We start from the raw sequence: 19,137 nt of genomic DNA, 5'->3' as shown, positions 1-19,137 counted from the left end.
CTCCCACCTACATTCCTTCTGCCAAAACTGGCTCAAATGCCTCTTTCAAACAACCAAGTTTGCAGTATTTTGAAATTATCAATATACATCTTTAACCCTAACACTCGCCACTATGTATTAGATAACCTGAAACTTTACTATGTAGATTTTAATGACCAGCAGGTCCCACCCTTCACATGAATGTCTTCTTACCGTCTCACACTCACAAAACCTAGGATCTTCTCCTCAGGCATAAGTGAAACACTTAACAAACAGAAATTGGTCAGTGGTTTCAGTTTTGTCTTCATTAACTGCTGGTTACTGCAAAAATATACAGAGCTAACATGCGTTACTTTCTATGTGAATAAGTGGCTGAGATGATCACCCAAGGAGCCTGTTTCAAAGATCATATATTAATCCAGCTATTATTTTAGTAACATGAATACCTCTGCTGAGTTTTTTTGTTCTTTTTTTCATTACAGGCAAGTAATTCTGTACTTTTACAGCACTATTCAGGTAATCTCTTGAAGTTTTCGAAACCTAATCTTCTAAAACATATTTAAGTCCCCTTGACGCTATTTAATTTCCTTCAATTTAGCTGCCAGCCACAGAATATTTTCTTAATAAAATGGATCAGCTAATATTGTAGGCCAGTTTACTCAATAAATAGTTAAACGCACATTTTAAACATGATTCTGGCAAGAACTATGACATAGTTTTATATTACTCATTAATTTATTACTAAATAAATATATATATTATAAATCCTCTATAGACAGCATGTGTGTGCATGCCTGTCTGTTGCTTGCTTGTGGAAATATTTCAATGCTGAAAGCATTGGAAGTTTAGGAGAGTAATTTCCAACAATGCTTCCCCCTTACGTCATCCCTCAAACTGTTTTTGACTACAGGGTAAGTAGGGAAATTAAACAAATGTTTGGTGACTCCAAAAATGAAACCGGTGTGTGCCACCAATAGTTCTGCAGGAAGCTAATACCAAAGCTGGCATAAAATGTAATTTCTAGTAAAATCAAAATTATGAATATTATATATTTGGTTAAAATGTGTCTTTTTTTTTTTTTTTTCTAAAAGAGATGCGGAAATAGTTTGTCATTTTTTGCTTTTTTTCTGGTGTGGTGTGTTTTTTTTTTTTTTTTTTTTTTTTCCCCTTAGGCTTTTCATTTACTGCTGAAAATGTGGTTTGGCTTTAAAGAACTTTCATTTAGATAAGAGTGATGCTAGATATTACTTTGGCGCCATTTACCCAGCACTTCTTTTTATACAATTATTTAGCAGCATTAAGTGAAACGGCATTTAGTTTTCCAGACTTTCCACAGGACCATTTGCTGAATCAGAAATGATTTATAGTCACCAAATAAAATTGTGTACTGGGATTAATTAATATTTATTGCTGACAGTAAATATTCTTGCACATAATTATTATAACTGTAACAATGGATTAGTTTAAAAAGCAAATATATAAAGACTGTCTTTAATAAATCAGGCACACAAGGCTCACGAACTCGCTGTTGGAAGTGGACAAAGTGCAGAAGTGGTTTTGACTGCCAAGAAAGCCTATTTCTCTCTACATCCATCTATCCTAGGTATTTTAAGGCGTTATCATTTTGGCATCTACATCCCAATTAGTGACAAGAGCTACAGAATCAGCTCCCATTTCCATTACGGCTTGTTGCTAATGGCAGGAATGAGTTTATTTAGCAATAATAAGCATAATGTTGTAAGTGTCCACTCCATAAAGTCCTTGCTTGTACCAATGCCTGCACACAAGTATCACATTTTTAGACCAGTAGTTGGGGCATTCATTAAAACTTTTCTGCACGCAGATGCAGTGCTCAATCCCTGCCTTATAGTTTTGGGTAATCAACAACCTCAAGTGGCAGCCGTGTGGCTAAATGTATTGCTTCATGAAGAGTTTTCACCAGGCGTCTGAAACATATTTGACATTAGGCCTATTGTGAAATCATCTTTGTTAGCAGGGTGGGCTTAACTGGCTTTGTCACAGGTTTATGTGATTAATGAGCTGGCAGAATGGAGGAAGGATTTGGAACTGAAAGCAGAGGAGGGCTTGATAAAGAAAATCGAGTTGAAGCATGGTGTAACTCTGACCATTATTAAAAAATAAAAAAAAAAATAAAGAGAGGAGGAACAACAGAAATAACTATCTTTTTTCTTCTGCAGGAGAGAGGCTTAGTTGCCTTTTCACCCGACTTTTTATGCAGCACAAATTATTTGGGAAACTAACAAACAATGAAATACACAGCAGACAATTTACATCAATGTGCTCAGCTTCAAGGAGGTGTCTTTATTTGAGCTACAGCTATAGATTCATCGATAAAAGAATCTGCATCTTTTAAAATGTCAGCTGTTCCTCCTCCTGCAGCTCACTGGTTACAGGTTCAAATGCTATGAGTCGGACTGGCTAATAATGTCATTGAAGATGGGTGAAATATTCATAGCACAACGTGTCTACTTCTGACCAAAGTGCATTCAAATAATTGAAGGAAATGTGCCAAACGATAACTTCATTGTCATTTTATGTACACAGGTACATATAAGATTGTGTAAAAAAAACCCCAACAAAACCAAACAAAACAAAAAATACCCAAAAAACAGAAAATGAAACAAATTTATTTTTATCGCTGCTCGTTTTTATTCTGAAGTGCATTAGTTATAATTAGTGATTTTAAATTTCCTGAGGGTAGACTGCACTGAGAGAAGCCACTTGGCCTCATTTTCATAGAAGGAATATCCATATTAGACTGCTGTGTTACTCCTTGCTGACCCTATCACTCCTTGCACAGTTGGAATACAACTCCAACATCAGGAAGCAACAACCTATACAGTCAGACAAATGTAGTAGAGGGATCAGTTAGTTCTCATTTGTCCTTGAAGTTGAGCTGTGAAAACAATTATTTTCCAGCCCAAAGCAACACCTTTTCTTTAACCAATTTTAGATCCTGGGTTTGTTTGACCCAAAATGACATTTCAGGGTTTTCTAAACTGAGAAGAGACAGAGTGGCATCAAGATGTCTAACAACCTCTTTTCAAACTTTTAAAATATTTTTTCTGTTTTCAGGAATTATACTTTATCATAAGGGATTAAAATCATTGTGATTTCAGAAGGATTTGTGGAAGGGGGAAATCAACTAAAACAAAGACTCATATTTTTTCCCTTCCAACCTCAACCATTCTGTGACTCGATGATGCTACAATCATCACCATGCTTCCAAACCTTTTTTTATTTTCACAACAGCTTGCCTGCCCTCAAAAAAGACAACATATAAAAAAACTCTTTCATGATGTTCATCCTCAATTTTAGGAGGGCAGCACCCTCAGCCTAGAAATTTCTACTGAAGTACTCTGGCAGGCAAGGCTTAATCAGGAAGGCATGGGCCCACTCTTCTCCTGTGCAGTAAGACAGTTTGGGTTAAAAGAGCTTGTGACAGAAGATATGCCCCAAAAATTACTGATTTTTAGGTGTACAATTTCTTGCGTGCCTTGATGCAGGGTGATTAATAATCCTCCATTAATTTTTCAGTTTTCTTTACAATAGATATATTCTTTAGCTGAAACTCTTTGCATCAGTCTTGGATGTGTGCTTTAGATACCATTTCACACCAGCCACATAGAATTTAATTTTGCTAAACTTGGGCTTCATAAGCATTTATGTTTTATTTCTCTTTAGTCACAGGTATTGATTTCAAGGAGCACCAGTGCTGTAGTAGAAATGGGATATCACTGTGAGCTTACCTGTTGCCCATACCGCAATGAAAACAATAATCCAATATAGAACCGTGCAGGCCATTATTTTTGTTGTATTTCTGGTCACCTAGCCACCTCACATCCACAGAAACCCACGAAATGGTGCAGGTCCAGCTCCAACCTCTCCACATTTTCAGCAGCCATCGGTCCATTTTCTCCAGCAATTAGCCATGAGCCAAACAGGTTACACTCCTCAGCCTGAGCCTGAGGCTGCAGCCCCTGATGCGGATCACTAACAGCAAGATTTTGACAGCTTTACTCAATACCAAAAAATATTTCCGTTCCACAGCTATTGACAGTGGAAGATGTGCCTGCTGTATGAAGCACAAGCTATGCAATTTTGGTCTTTTTTGATCAGACTGTGCATGTGGTTCGGTTGTTTTCATTCCTTAATTGACCTGCTTACTCATCACTTATGTAAATGAATTGTTTTAATCTGTTCCACATCTTTCCTGTGCATCATCATTTCTTTGGTGAATTATTGTGGTATAGTCAGCAAAAATCTGAACGTCCACATTACTGAATGATCAAACATAGGAAATTTCAAAGGAAAAAAAAAAATTTAAAGGCTTTGAAAATGAAAGGCTTTTTTAAGGCAAAAAAAAAAATTTCCTTTATTCTCAAATGTATTTTCCTTTGTCCAGAAATTATTCTGGCAAGATAGGCTGTAGCATTTTTTGCAAGAACCTACTGCAGCAGTTTTGGATTCTGAATATGTTGGGTATACTGGAAGAATAGTTTTCCTTTCGAAATATTCCTCATCCTCTCCTCCAATTTCTTAAACATGGGCCAAAATTAAGAAAGAGAAAACAAACCATAAATGACTGATATTAGCCATGTAACTTAACACACTGTTGATTTTCTGCAAATGGTAAAAACTTGAACAGATGGAACTTCATTAAAAAAGGCAAGAATAATTAAATAAATCTTTTTAAAACTGAGAGTTTAAAATTGCTGTGTTGAAATTTTATTTTAGATTGGATTTAAACCAATTCCTTGTTTACAGTTAATCCTTCCTAAAAGTGATATTATATTTTTTGTCAGCCGAGAGTTTCTCCAAGCTTTCAAACCTCATTTGGAGTTTGCAGTGATACCGTGTTTCGTTATTTCTGCTAATCAAATATGTTCATATACTTCAACACTTTCTAAAAGAAAACTTAGTTTGTCCCAAAATGTGTTTGTGCCTGAAAGTCTGTGTTTTAAGAGCTGATATTTAGGGTTTCCCATGCTCCTCATCGTGTTACTAGGACTCTACGTAGTCCCCTGCATCCTCAAGGTGCCCACAGAAGTCAATTAGGACAAGATGCAAAGACAGAAGGTCTCCTCAATCCCTGGATTCTCCCCCAAAATTCACAATTATGGCATTTTATAGCTGCTCCTCTTTTCCTTCTATTTCTCTCTTCTCTTTGCTTCATGTATGGCATATGCAAGACAGATAAGCTGCACATTGCACGGTTTTTATTATTTGTTTTCCCCCCTTTTCTCTTTCTTATTCTGAAGTGTAATGTCAGACAGTATGAACTGTCTCATAGAGGATTTCATAGTATTGGCCTGACTAGGAAGGGAGATTTTCTATAAGAAGTCAGATGGGGCCTACAATGAAATTATACCGATGAATTAACACATTGAGACAATTGTTTGTGATAGTAACACATTGCCGTGGTGAAGCTGCCACCAGCTGGAGCTGTCTTTAACACTGGTGCTAAGAAAATTATAAAGGCAAGACTGGCGGGAGAAATAGAAAAGGATAGGTGTGGAAGAAAATAAGTGGACAGAGGGAAAAGAAGAAGAAAAAAAAAACCCCACACTAATTAGCTAAGAGATTAAGTACCCTTACAACCACTTTTCACATCTTTGGAGAAATAAGGACTTGAATTTAGCAAAGAATAAATACATGTCAAAAAAAAAAATCAGCAGAATACCTAAGTAAATGTCAACAAGGCTCTGCTGTTTTTTGAAATAACTGAATTAAGTTAATACACTCTTGCATGACATACCCCGTATTTGCCCATAAAACAGCAGCAGGTAAGTCTTCCTTCAGGTTTGCAGGGAACGCAGCGCTTTGTCGTTTTCAGTTATCATTTAAGCAGTGTGTGTGTGTGTGTTAGTACCTGCTGAAAATAGAAGATCATAACAGATAGATCAACTGCTTCGAATAGCAGGCGCGATGTAATACTGCCTTGAAATATTTTATGCCTGACTTCTCCACTCTTTTGCCGAGAATCAAACATAAGGTCTCATGCAAACTTTATTTTAGAGACTTTGTATAGGGGATAAGGAGTAGTCTTTATGTAGCACTGTTACAAACGTTTATCGCACAGCAAGGTGAGGGAAAAAAAAAAAACATGGCAAGAATTGCTTTTTTTTTTTTTCTTCCCCCAGATGATAACGTCCGTAATTTTGTTGATAGCCGTTACAAGTTGGTTGCTACAAGCTGAATGGGTTGCAAAGCTGGTGGTCATTCTGTTTGCTTTCTGTCAGAAAATAAGCTTCTTGAAAGTGATTTTTCCTGTTATCCCAGAAATTAACCAGGTATTAGTTAACCTAGGGAGGTACCAAGCTAAACTCTAGTAAACTTTTTTGTCTCCTAGCTGACCCTCCCTACGTAAGACCCAGCTAACGCTTTCATCACAACAGAATAAGAATGGTTTTGTAGTCTCATGTGAATCCCATTGTTCCCTTTCCACTCATGATTAAATGATATGCTTTTCCTCTTGGCACACATCTATGATTTTAAACCTAATAATATTAAATTACCAAGGCATTATGATAGTTTTAATTTTCAGGTGATATTTTAGTAATAGACAGCAGACCCTTTTTGTTACAGGAAAGTAGAGGGGAATAGTCCTCAAAACATAAACAACGCCCTGTGAAACATATTCTGTGAATGTACTTAGAGACAAGCTAAGGTAGGAAAAAAAGAAGAAATGGGAGGATTTTTTTCTTCTACCTCTTAAGCATGATATAGAAAGAAGTACACTCAAAAAACCCAACAACCTCACAACTGAGTGGGCACGTGGCTTACTGAGAACCAGAAAGGTGCAGTAAGTTCCCAGGTATCACATCGGTGGTGGGACTCCTTTCAAAACAGTTATTTTAGCATGCTTGCCTCTCCAGTTCACCAGATCAGACCTCAGTAATGTTTGCTTCAAGGAGGAGGTCTTGTTCCACTTTCTGAACCAGTCCCACTCTCAGTGAGTGCGCGGAAACAGTAATAACAACGTACCAGCTCTCCTCCCACTGCTGGTGTGCCATGGAAAAGGCTGGGGTTTCTCTTGCTGAGTATCAGACTTTTAGTTTTAGATGGTCAGGACTGAGTCTGCTGAGAAACAGGGTTTGTGTAGCAAGGACTGAAAGTTGCTATAGGAATATTTTTGTTTTTTCTCTTGATAGAAGGAAGCTGTGTTTATCTCTATATCAGCGGGCTATTTTTTCCAATACATATATCTGCACGTTTGAGCAGATCTTTCCTTAACGTCTTTTACTTGTGGAAGAAAGTTACCTCAAAATTGGTGATCAAATGAGTCACTCCCCCCACCAACCAAAGCGTTCTCGGCTTTTACAGTTGACTTTAACAGCATGTCACTACCAGACAACTTAATTCAACTTCTTGGAGGCATTATGCTATCTCTGCCCTTCTGTCCAGTCTCGTCGTGGTTTAATAAGCCTAGCCAAGAGATAGTTCTTAACTCTTTCTGTTTCTCTTTTAAGATATCAACTTTGGCTTCACAGAGATGAACTGACATTAAAAGTCTGCAAGAGGGTTGAAGTCCCTAATGGTTATGGATTTCAACACGAATAAAAGAAGGCACCACCCGGGAAACCCATGCCTGCAAATCTAGTTCTTCATCAGTTTATGCCATTTCAAACCAAGACACACCCGGTCCCTGATGTACCATGTCTGTATATGTTAAAATCACTATTTTGCCTCTGACTTGTGTGTATTTAGGTTAGGTCTATCTGACAGAGTATCACACCTCTAATTTTACAGACATTCAGTAAGGGATTAGGGTTAGTTATTAATTAAAAACTATTCATTGACTAATTTTTCAGGGATTACTACCTTGACATTGGAAACACTGAAGATTTTACTGTAACTTCTAGGTACAGTGGTGATGGTATAAGTGCAGAAATAGAGATGTAGACAACCATACACACAAGCAAGCTAAACACACACATATATAGAACTTAGAAGAAATATAGAACAAGTGTGGAGATTTTTTTCATTACTCAGCCAGTAATAGTTTAATGGAAAGTGAAGATATTGTAACTTAATGATATTAAATGACCCCTCCCAAGATATTGAACAAGTCTACACTTTCCTTACATTACCATACATTAATAACAATCCTAAGTAATTGTAATGTATGGAAATTGAGTTCCTTGACTGGAACAACCATCTATCCAGCAAACAACTGTAGCTGATAAATGCTTCATCATCACCAATATTCATGGAAAGGGGATTCAAAGAAATTTAGAGGGGGAATTAAAAAAAAAAAAAAAAAGAAGTGAAATACATTAATGCAATGCTAGAGATGAAAATGTACTTTTGAATTTGTGCTTATAGAAGTGTAATCAACTTCATATCATTCCACTAATAGGGAAAATTAGATGCACAAATTATGCTAATAGGATGGTATAGTTCAGAATTTAAACACAGGAGTTGGAGATCAAAGTCACACTTCCCACTGCAACTGAATACGGGGTCCTCAGGCTGCACAGACTGAAAGGATCTAAGCAAAAGAGCTGTTATACCTGAAAAGGCATATATTCATTACACAGGCTTTGTTCTTTTATAGCATCCAGGTTAAAGCTGATGTTGGTATTTTAACATTTCATATCTTTTACTTTAGCTTAAGTTTTGCATTGAGTTACCTAGGGAACATTAAAGAAGCCTGCCTTCTGAACCTGGATGAGATAAGCTGATTTTTTTTTTTTTTTTTTTTTTTTTTTTTAAAAAAAAAAAAAAACACCTTTGGGTTATACTAATTGAATTCCAGTGTGTTGTGTAGGAATGCAGGGATTGGCAATACTATGTCCTGAGAGGACTGTGACTGTGGTGCCTGGAAAAAATGTCTGATAAACCTGGTGATCGACCCAAAGCTATAGGAGGGTAAGGTATGAATCCATCATGTTTATTAGATTGAATACTTAAGCTGATTTCAAAGCAAAACATCTTCTGGGTCCTGGGGGAGAAACTTCTGGCATGTGCTGGGTGGGTGTCTCCTCCATGGAGGGGCTGGCATCCAAAACAGTGATGGGAGGCTGGCAGAGTGCTGGAGGTGTGTTTTAGGAAGGTGAGATGAGTGTCCCTCTCCCTGGAAAGTGGGAAGTGGAAAGGGAAAGGAAAGAGGAGAGGAACTCAACCACCAGCACTGTGAAACCCACATAGGTGAGATGTTTAGTCCACTCCTAGAGCACATCCTGATTACCCTGCTCTGAAAGGCTCTCTGGAGAGACGTACTTTCCTTCATGGGGTATACAGATTGCTTAAAAAACCCCTCAACAGATAAAAGAGCATGGTGAGCATTCCCCTAAAAGTCCATCCCTTCACCAGATCACCTCCAATGAAAGCTACTGGATTAAACTTTGATCAGTAAACAAGGCATAAGTATTGTGTACATATGTAGGTCTGCATGTACGACCTTCTGTAGATATACCTAAAAATGGGAAGGATCATGTAAAGCAATTCTTAATAGCTAGAAAATGTGCAATAAAGTAATGGAAGCCAGCTTTAAATATTAATATGAATTCTGTGAATGCCATTAGAACAATTCAGTGAATATATTTAAGATCGATAAATATACTTCCTATTTTGATTACCTGCACTTTACTGTAACTTCAAATACATATTTAAACAACTTAAATACCTGAACTTATGAGCGTTTTCTCTCATTAAGTTGGCTGAAACATCATCATGACCTAATTGATAAATTCTGCTATTAAATAAAAATTGATATTATAGTAATGTAATGGAGCTTGACAGTTCATGGGTTTGAATAATTATACAACAGATTCCAGCACACGCTAGTCCCAGGTGACCTGAGAGCACTAAAACTTAGTGCTTGACATCAAAACACTGCTTCCATCATATTACTGTTACCTTAAAGGTACGGCAAATTATTTAAAATGTAAGGTTAAAAAAGAAACAAAGGATTCAGCTTGGAAACTTTCAAGTGCAGCCTCTTCCTTAGAGCTAGACTATTTTAAATTTACCGTTTTTGAAAGGCACTGTTAAAATGCACCACAAGGAAAACTTAACAGATAATTAAAAGTACTCCTTATACTAAAAATTATAATTGTTGCCAACAACTGCTAGAGGATAGATGGAAATACAATAATTTGATGCAGTTTACCATCAAGTAATTTGCAGTCATATTCTCGTGTGTATATATTGTTTTCTGAAACAGAGTTTGAAAAAATTACTGCAGCTCTATACCTAGAGAGCAGAGAATAGAAAACAGGAAAAATCTGGCAACGTCTTGGCCCATCACATTATATTTTCATAGGGCTCTTTAAGGAAAACAGACTTTGGAAAGCAGTTGCAGATGGTTGAATTACCAGATTCCCTTGCAACCAAAAGAATGATGTTAGATGTTCTTCCTGGCAGCACAGATCTGCCTAGAAAAGGGTAATCATTAACATAAAACCAGCATGTAACGTTTGCACTTGAAATGTTAAATCAGATGAAAATACAATTAGCCATAGATTTCAGCCAGTTAATTATTAATCCTGAGCAGCATATAAAAATTTAAAGTTCTGTAACTGGCAAGCTGCATTTATAAAACGTGTTCAAGTTATTTTTCTCCCCAGATTAGTTGTAATTTTCACAATATAACTTGAAACTCTCTGGTTTCAATCTCATCTCTGTGTTATATACAGATTTTACCGTTACCAAATTTGCCAGTGCCAAATTGCACAACCCCTTCCTCCCCAGACAACAAAACAGATAGCTGTAAAACTTGATATTTTGCTTTCAATTTAAGTAGCAATTAGCCTTTGTAAATTTTAGACAATGTACAGTTAGCTGAACAGGGGAGGATTTTAACAAGTATTTATTAATGTTTTAGATTAATGCAAGTTACAGTATGAAATCACAGGATAATCCTCATGGACTTGACATGGAGAAGGCAAACAAATGGAAAATATTAAATAGCAGCAAGGCAACTATTAGGATAAGGATAGTGTAAATCAATCAAAAATGAATATGGACATAAACATATTATTATAATATAATCAATGCATTTCTTTATATCCTTTTCAAAAGTATAACTCTTCTATTATTCTGTGCTATTTTATCTTTTTTTTTTTTTCCCCCAGACTTTCTTCAAATGTTTTCACAATATGAGTGAAATATACATTTTTTTTCAGCAATGAAAGCTGTTTTATTTCTCATATTCATACTATGAACACATTATTTTTAATCCTCTAATTTATTTTGACAGTTATCAAAATAATTTTTAGCTCTGAACGACGGGTTCAGAAATTCTGTAACAATTTCAGCTATTCCAGAAATATGTTTCGTTACCAAAAGAGGGTTTTCGTACAGAATAGAGCAACTTCCTCAAACAATATTAATAACAAACAGAAAAACTGCATTTCTTTTACAGTAAAGAATAATAACATTAGTATTTGGATAATTATGATCTGGATGGTGATTTGATTCTTCAGCCAAAATTAATTCAAAAGAAAAATAATTAAATTTAGGAATCACCTGTTACATAGAAGAGTGATGCTGTTTAAAGGTAGATTGTTTTCATCATTATTATATTTTTATTCCTTTAACCTGTGTCCTTGATTCAGAGATCTTCTGCCTATGACAAGGAACACCTGTAGGAAAAAAAAAAAAAATTAAACCCCAAGGAAAATATTTAAAGTGAATAAATTCTTCAGAGGCTGGCCCAAGATTCTTTGTTATCAGAAGATACCTGTAGAATTAAATGTGCACTTATTCATGTCTCATCATTTCCTACCATGGTCTGAAATGCACCATGCTTTAAACATAAATAAATCACTGACAGTTAATTAACACACGGTCCTGTTAAAGAGTCTCCTCAAATCAGGCAGATGCAGGTTATACCAAGATGACTGCCATGAAGGGAATTCCTGTAGTCGGTTTCTTAAATGGGTGACATGACAGGCAAGTAATAAAAGTAGCCTCAAATAAGAGATGATTTTAAAAAACAGAGAGTTTTTCTGTTGCTTTCCAGAATCAGCCTTTACCAAATGGTTTCATTTCTTCCATTCACACGGTTTGTTCAAAACCAGCCTTGTAATAGTTAAGAGCATCCTGAAGTTAATGGCAGTTGAGATAATTGCTCAGAACAGCTAAAAAAACCCCAACCCAACAACAACAAACAAACCCCAAAACCCAAAATGAAAAAAAAAAAACAAAAAAAACCCCTGCAAGACTCTTAACCTTAATGTTATTTAATTTGGGATTTCTTGGGACAGTCTGAAAGATGAATCAGTAATATTACAGGGACAGCTAGCTACTGGCTATCTGTGATTGACAAAGCTGGTACAATTTTATGAGTTTCTTGTATAATAATTTAAAGAAAAGTAAAGAGTTACGGCTTAATAAAAAACAAAACAAAACCCCCAAAACAAACAACATCAACCCCCCCAAAACCCCAAAACCACCAACAACAAACCCACACAGCAAAAGGACAGGAAAGCTTAGCTGTGTTCTGTGCCCACTGATGAATGCACTGTTCTCTGATTCATGCTGCTATTGTTGGTTTTAGTTTAGCTCCCTCTCAATCAATATCTAACAGGGCATGATTTAATAAGGTTTTATAATCTCAAAAAATGGGGGGAGGGCAGTTGTGGTATTGTCATTCATCAAAGGGGGCCTTTCAGGTTTCTTTGCTTTCACCTGCTGGGACCCATTTGGTCTCTTTCAAAGAGAATGCGGTGACAAAATGAATGAGAAATGCTAGAATAAGAGTCCCTTATTCTACCCGATAGTATGATCAATGAGCACTTGTAATCCCTATTGTACTTCACAGAGGTAGTTGTAAGACAATTAAATCTTGCTTCTCAGGCAAATGATTTTGGTAGTTAACCTGAAACAGCCAACAGTATTGTAGACGGTGAATGTATCTGAAGCAATGATGTAATGGGATACTGCTTAGCTAGAAAAGCCTAGTGGTTTTTTGGTTTGGTTTTTTTTTTTTTTTTTTTTTGTTTGTTTGTTTGTTTGTTTTTTTGGTTTTTTTGTTTGGTTTGGTTTGGCTTTTTGGTAGCCTGAAACTACAGTACATGTGAGCTATAATTACAGAAAAATACTGGAAAAAAACAAAAACCAAAACCAAAAGAGATTTTAAATTTAATTCTCAAAGAGGTGAAAGAGGTGAATAATCCATATATATGCTCTTTTAAATGCACAGTTTGCATCTTAAATGTACAACAAGACTCCTGTATTTTTATCACAGTCTAAATTCTAAATGGTGGCTTAATAAATAGCAAACATTTACATAGTTAACATCATCTTGATGTGACAACCAATTTGGCTTTAATTTCATTTGCATCAGCTAAATTCAATTCTAGCCTTTTTCCTCCTTACTGAATTGCTTGCATGTCAAAAGAGAGCTTGTACTGTTTTGAAGAGACATGCATTCATTCTGTACTCTGCATTATTTGTCTGCTTTCTACAGCACGGACGTTATTCTCGGAAAAGCACTTATCTCCTGCATCGTGTCAGTTTATGTATTTTTCTCTTAAAAATTGCCTTTTTGTTATTAGACTTAGTCTTGCATAATTTACATATTTCAGCAGAATTGTAAACATTTTGTGCTGTAATTAGAGTACTCCACAAAACAGAGATGGTCAAATAAAAATTGTTATGCTTCAGAGAGCACAGGCAGAAGATCCTGGAGCCAGCAGATATATTTGCACACCTACTTTTATATATTATATAATAGATGTAGGGAAATAAATGTTATTTGCCGTTAATATTATGCGATGTTGCTAATGTGTGAGCATGTATACTTTTATTGTTTTCAACAGAAATTGTACCAATAGTTGAGATAAAACTGTCAGTTTTCACAGGGTTTTTTTCAGATTTTGAAGAAGAGAAAAAGACAAAACTGAGCCCTGACATCGTATTGCACTCTCCTGCTGGCAAATAGATTCATTCTGTCCTTTTTTTGGAGTGTGAGAGTGTCTCTCTAGCAAAAGGTCTACGACACCTAGCTGCATGAGACAAAGCTTTTTAGTGGGTAAAGGACAGTGCTTTTTCAGAAGACAATCCACCCTATGAAAATGATCAGATTTATAAATATCTTTAAACATACTAACTTTTCTTCACATTTTATTTTTTTTTAAAAAAGGTGTTATTGGGAAGAACTTACAGAAATACAGCAAGACTCTTAAAACCCCTGAGCCGCTGTCCATGAATGCCAGTGGAAAGACTTTAATCCTTGCCAGCTTTCCAGGTTCCACATGATCATTTTGTGACAAATCCCATGAATGTTGTTTTGCTCTTTGAATCATAAATACTTCCAATCTTGTCCTAAAACTAAAGCTCTATTGTCAGGGAAGGCGACACAATGCTTTTTAAAATTGTCACATGAGGTAGCTATTCTTGATAAATACTAGCCTGCAAAGCAGAGCTGGAGCAAGAAAGAACAAAAATGCATTCAGCTGTGCCTCAACTGAAAGGGGCAAGTCTAATTTTGGGCACAGAACATCAAACTTTTTGATTGGTTTAGAGTAGATATTATGCTAAGATTACTCAGCTTTGAGTAGGAAAAAGTGTTGCATGTGAGATACAGTGGAAAAGGACATAAAAAAAGAGGGATGCCATTTAGGAGTTGCTCGGAGAAGAAAGCAGAAGGAAACCACGATGGGGTCTCTTCCAGTGAGAAAGACCCTTGCCCATACGCACACAACACTACTGCTTACTACAGCTTCTGCGTGGAGGTGTCATGAACAACCCTACCCAGCTGGAATGCAAGCATGCGTTTAAGCCAAGCTCTCCTCCCTCACTGCACATTAACTTGGCACCTACATGGTGGCTTGATGGGCTTGTCAGTATCTTCCCCCTCTCCCTTTCCTAAGTGTCCTGAGTGAAACCCCCTCCTTTTGTACTGAATGTCCAATTTGTATTCACTGCTAGCAGAAGCATGATTTAGTCTCCTGAATCAAACTACTCCTCCCTGGCTCAGCATGCCAGTAGGCAACCAGCAGAAACAACACCAGTAACTGAGATTTAACGCAAAACCAGTGTCTTTGCTGGCAGACATGTTTTTATATAGGAGAAGCTCCTTCTACTTTTCTGTACAGTAAGGATCACTATAATGGTAACACTTTATGCCCATGGCAGCTACATTAATTGCTGTATTTGTGTTTCCCATTCTAAGATAAGGAGTATGAGCGATACCATGCAGAAATCAAATGTCATTGCTTGACATTATAAGTGCTGTCAAACCCCAAGGCTCCAATTTCTAAGTCTCCTCTATATGTAGAAGACTCTCCGATGATACCTCTGAGGATATCTGGCCGTACACACGTTGCTGCAGTGCTGAGCCAGACTCACAAAAGCCTCACCTTCCCCGCTCAGCACTGGCTGTGTGTGCAGGAGTACACTGGGCAGGGAGAGCAGCCAGCTGTGCTCTCCATGGCCTTCACCAGCAGCAACAGGAGAAAAAATTCCCCTAGTCTGGTCCTCTCTTCCCCATTCTTTGAGTTTCTTGAGCATTTACTTTGCCTTTTGAAGAGGTGATGCTTTCCCTCTCAAGTTCCCAAGCCCTGGCTTAAGCAATGGGGTGAAGGAAGGGGTCTACCTCTACAGCTCTGACCTGCTTTGTAAATAAGAGTTGCAACAGTAAAGATGGGATGTTTGTAGCTTTATGTGCTGCTGAACTCAGCTGGCTAGCCAGCAGTGGCAACGTTGCTGAAGTGATCTGCTTCCCCTTGATTGCCTGGCATAAGAAATCCATCACAGGAAAAGCACCAAGAGATGTTCCCACTCTTGTTTCTTTCAAAAAAACAAAAGCTCAAGGAAATCACTCAGTGGCAGCTAGCTGTATTATCTTATTTTTTAACCTGATGGCCAGGGTGAGCTTTGCTGGAGGTCTTGGGCAGCTTGCAAGGTGTGTGGGACTTTATGAAAACACCTGGAAAGCTGCTAGGAGAAGACTCTTCAGGTAGCTGTGTGCTGTTTTTGAGGGCAGCATCACTGCATTTGCTGAGTTAGGTTGCTGCGATGGCATGAGATGGAGGAAGCACGAGTGCCTCTGTTCATGGAAAAAAGTTCAAAAGCACTAATTGCATCCCTTAATTTTCTTTTGTTCTGTATTTTGTGTGTTAAGGATATGAGATACTATATTTAAACCAGCTGTCATGCTACTGTGAATTTATTTTTTTTCTTTAGCAGGCCACATACATCTCTGTTTTAATACCTGGGTTTCGGCAGAGCTGTCTTCAGTTGTATTTGACACATGGTGGCTGGCTGGTAGCTGGCTGAACACTCTTTCTTTACTGGACTTCTATGTTATTTTTCTTGTAATAGACTATGAGATGTTTAAAAGAAATTGGAACAGAGTCCATAACGCTGATCCTATATTTCAAGATGATAAAAAATGTAGGAGTTCTTTTCTTTTATTAAAGATTTTTTTTTCTGAGTTCATTTCACTTTTTTTCTTAGGGGGGAGCAGAAGGAGGTAATTATTTTTCTGTGGAGCTGCATCATCAAGAAGAGGATCTCAGGCATTAATACTGCTGTCTGCATCGATACACAGTGCAGTAGCATTTGATATTTGCACTTGGTAGTTACAGAGTTAATTTTCAGCAGTCATTTAGCTAGATAAGCTAACCAGGATCAAACCACAAGGCCACAAAAAACCCGAAGGAAAAGGAAAGCACCAGTCCTTATTTATGTTAGTGTGTCTGCTGTGCAAATGTGGGAAGGAAAGTTCATAGATAGCAGAGAGGTATTTTAAACAAACATGTCTCTTTTTATAAAAAGTATAATGCAGAGTAAAACATCAGCTAACGTAGTCAAAAAGCCCTGGCAGATCTTGTGCTATCTGTGCACAGGTGCAACAGAAGGATTCCTTTATTTCCTTCTCACAGCCCTACCTTTAATCATCAGCTGAACTAGAGCCTCTGCTCTTTGTACTTTTCCCTGGCTATTCCCACAGCGGTAGGGTTAAGTGAGAGGGACAGGTAACAATTGTGCTGTAGCCCTGATAGGAAGCACTAATGTCTGTCAAAATCATAACACTGCCTTTATTAGGAATCATGCCCACTGCGGCTTTCAGGATGGTTTAAAAACCGTTTCAATTCAAAAAATTCAAATAAAAGTTTGCCATTTTTAAATTGCTTTTCTTGGCTCGTTTTTACTCACTCACACAGACCTGAAATGGCTGCTGGCTTTGCTAGAAATGCTTGCAGACACCAGTTGGCTGAGCAGAGGAGCTCTGAGCCCCAGGCAGCCCCAGTGCGTGCCAGCATCCCCCCGTCCCGCCAGGCACCGTGCACCGAGGAGGATTAAGACAAACTCTCTCGACGCCGTCTCGGATGAACAGCCTGCACTGACCGGGTCCTTCACAGGGAGCAGCTGCTTTGCTGGCGACAACTTACAGGCTGCAGTCTGGGTGCTTCTTTGGGAACGGGTACCTGCATTTTTTTGTGCAGAAAATTAGTTGAGAGTCAGAGGAACAGGTCTGCCACCTGCTTCTCCAGAGGTGGGTTATTGCAGGTGGTTCCCACTGCAGACTAACGCTGCATGCCTTGCAGGGACACGTGGCTAAACCTCGCTGAACTGCTGCTTGGGAATGGTGTTCACTGGCAAGGCTGAAAAGGTGTAAATGACATTTGTATTTGTGGAAAAGACTTAGATAATTCAAGAGCACCCGATGAGTTGTCACCAGGTTTTTTGATTTGTTTTAGTCTGGTTTGGGAGGAGATGCTTCACCTGACAAAATTTAACCTCAAATTCTTTCCCAAACAAAATTCTATGCAAGAATTTGCACGTTCAAGACCATTTTCTATACTGGAGTCAGATTCCTAATATACTTCAAAAGAACTGTACTCACTCACACTTACTATGCCTTAGAGTTTTCTGCCATAGTTCACACACTTGTGATACAAACCAGGTCACCGTACAGATCTATTCTATTCTATTCTATTCTATTCTATTCTATTCTATTCTATTCTATTCTATTCTATTCTATTCTATTCTATTCTATTCCAATAAGACCTGGCCCTTCATAGAACCCAACTGGGCTGAACCCAACTGAGATCTGCAAGACTTTTTCATAAGATTCCTCCCATTAATTGTAAAAGTAGGCAATTTTAAATTGTAAGATACAAAAAATTTTTAAAAATGATGACCAAAGACGACTGTTAATTCACTAAAGTATAAGCAAAGAGTGGTTTACACTGAAGAAAAAAAAAATGTTAGAAGGCACTTTCAGGGCCATGGTTGTACAGTAACAAGCCTCACAAGTTTCCTGGTGCTGTGCTGTTTTGCCTATAATTTCGACATAAATTCAGAATTCTGGCTCTATTACAAGATATGGCAATTTTACTTAAAACAACTCTAAAAGGAAAGATCCTCCCCCAAAAAACCCAAGAGGTATATCAAGCATCCATATAATTCAAATAATGAAGAAATTGGTCCAGTTTCAGAATTTGCTGTGTCAGACACAGCAGAAGTTTTACATAGGCTATGAAAATCTCAGCTTTGTCTCTAGCCAGGTTACAGCTGTCTTGAGTTTTGAATTATTTTTGTTGGAACCATGTGAAATTAATGATTTAGCACTTTCCAGCATTTCAACTTGCACTGAGAAAGAAAACAAAATCTTTGCTTGAGCCCAAGGCAAAAAACTTCTGTGTTTCACATACTTTAGAAAACAGAAACAAGTTTAAAAACATTTGTGGGTGATATGGATTTGTATAATAGCAAATCTACTGTGTCTGTAGAAACTTAACTATATCAGTAGCAAATTAAATTAATCATGCTGCTCAGCTTCCTAGTGTGCAATACCCTTTTTCTAGGAATATGTAATTTTTCAAGAGGTTTAAGAGAGTTTCTTAAAATACACTCCAAACTACAACAGATTTGTCATTCATGCACTGATGAGCTTACTTTTTTTGGCTGTTATTTTAAATCAAGCCAGTTACCCAAAAGATGAAAACAGCTTTTAAACAGACGTTTTGTGATGGCGGAAATGATGGTGCGTGCTGGAATATGGCAATTTTTCATACGGTAAAGGTGCAGATAGTCTGTTGAAAAAGTGTAGAGATGGTGGAACAAATTTATCCTCAATGCAACCTCGCTGAAATCAACAAATCTGCACCAGGAAAAAGAAGGATGGTTGTAAATTCTTTCCCGAAAAAAAAAAAAAAAAAAAAAAAAAAAAAA

Source organism: Athene cunicularia, assembly GCF_003259725.1.
Source record: "Athene cunicularia isolate RWA chromosome Z unlocalized genomic scaffold, athCun1 chrZ_part3, whole genome shotgun sequence".
NCBI lineage: Eukaryota > Metazoa > Chordata > Aves > Strigiformes > Strigidae > Athene > Athene cunicularia.
This window is presented reverse-complemented; position numbering follows the sequence as displayed.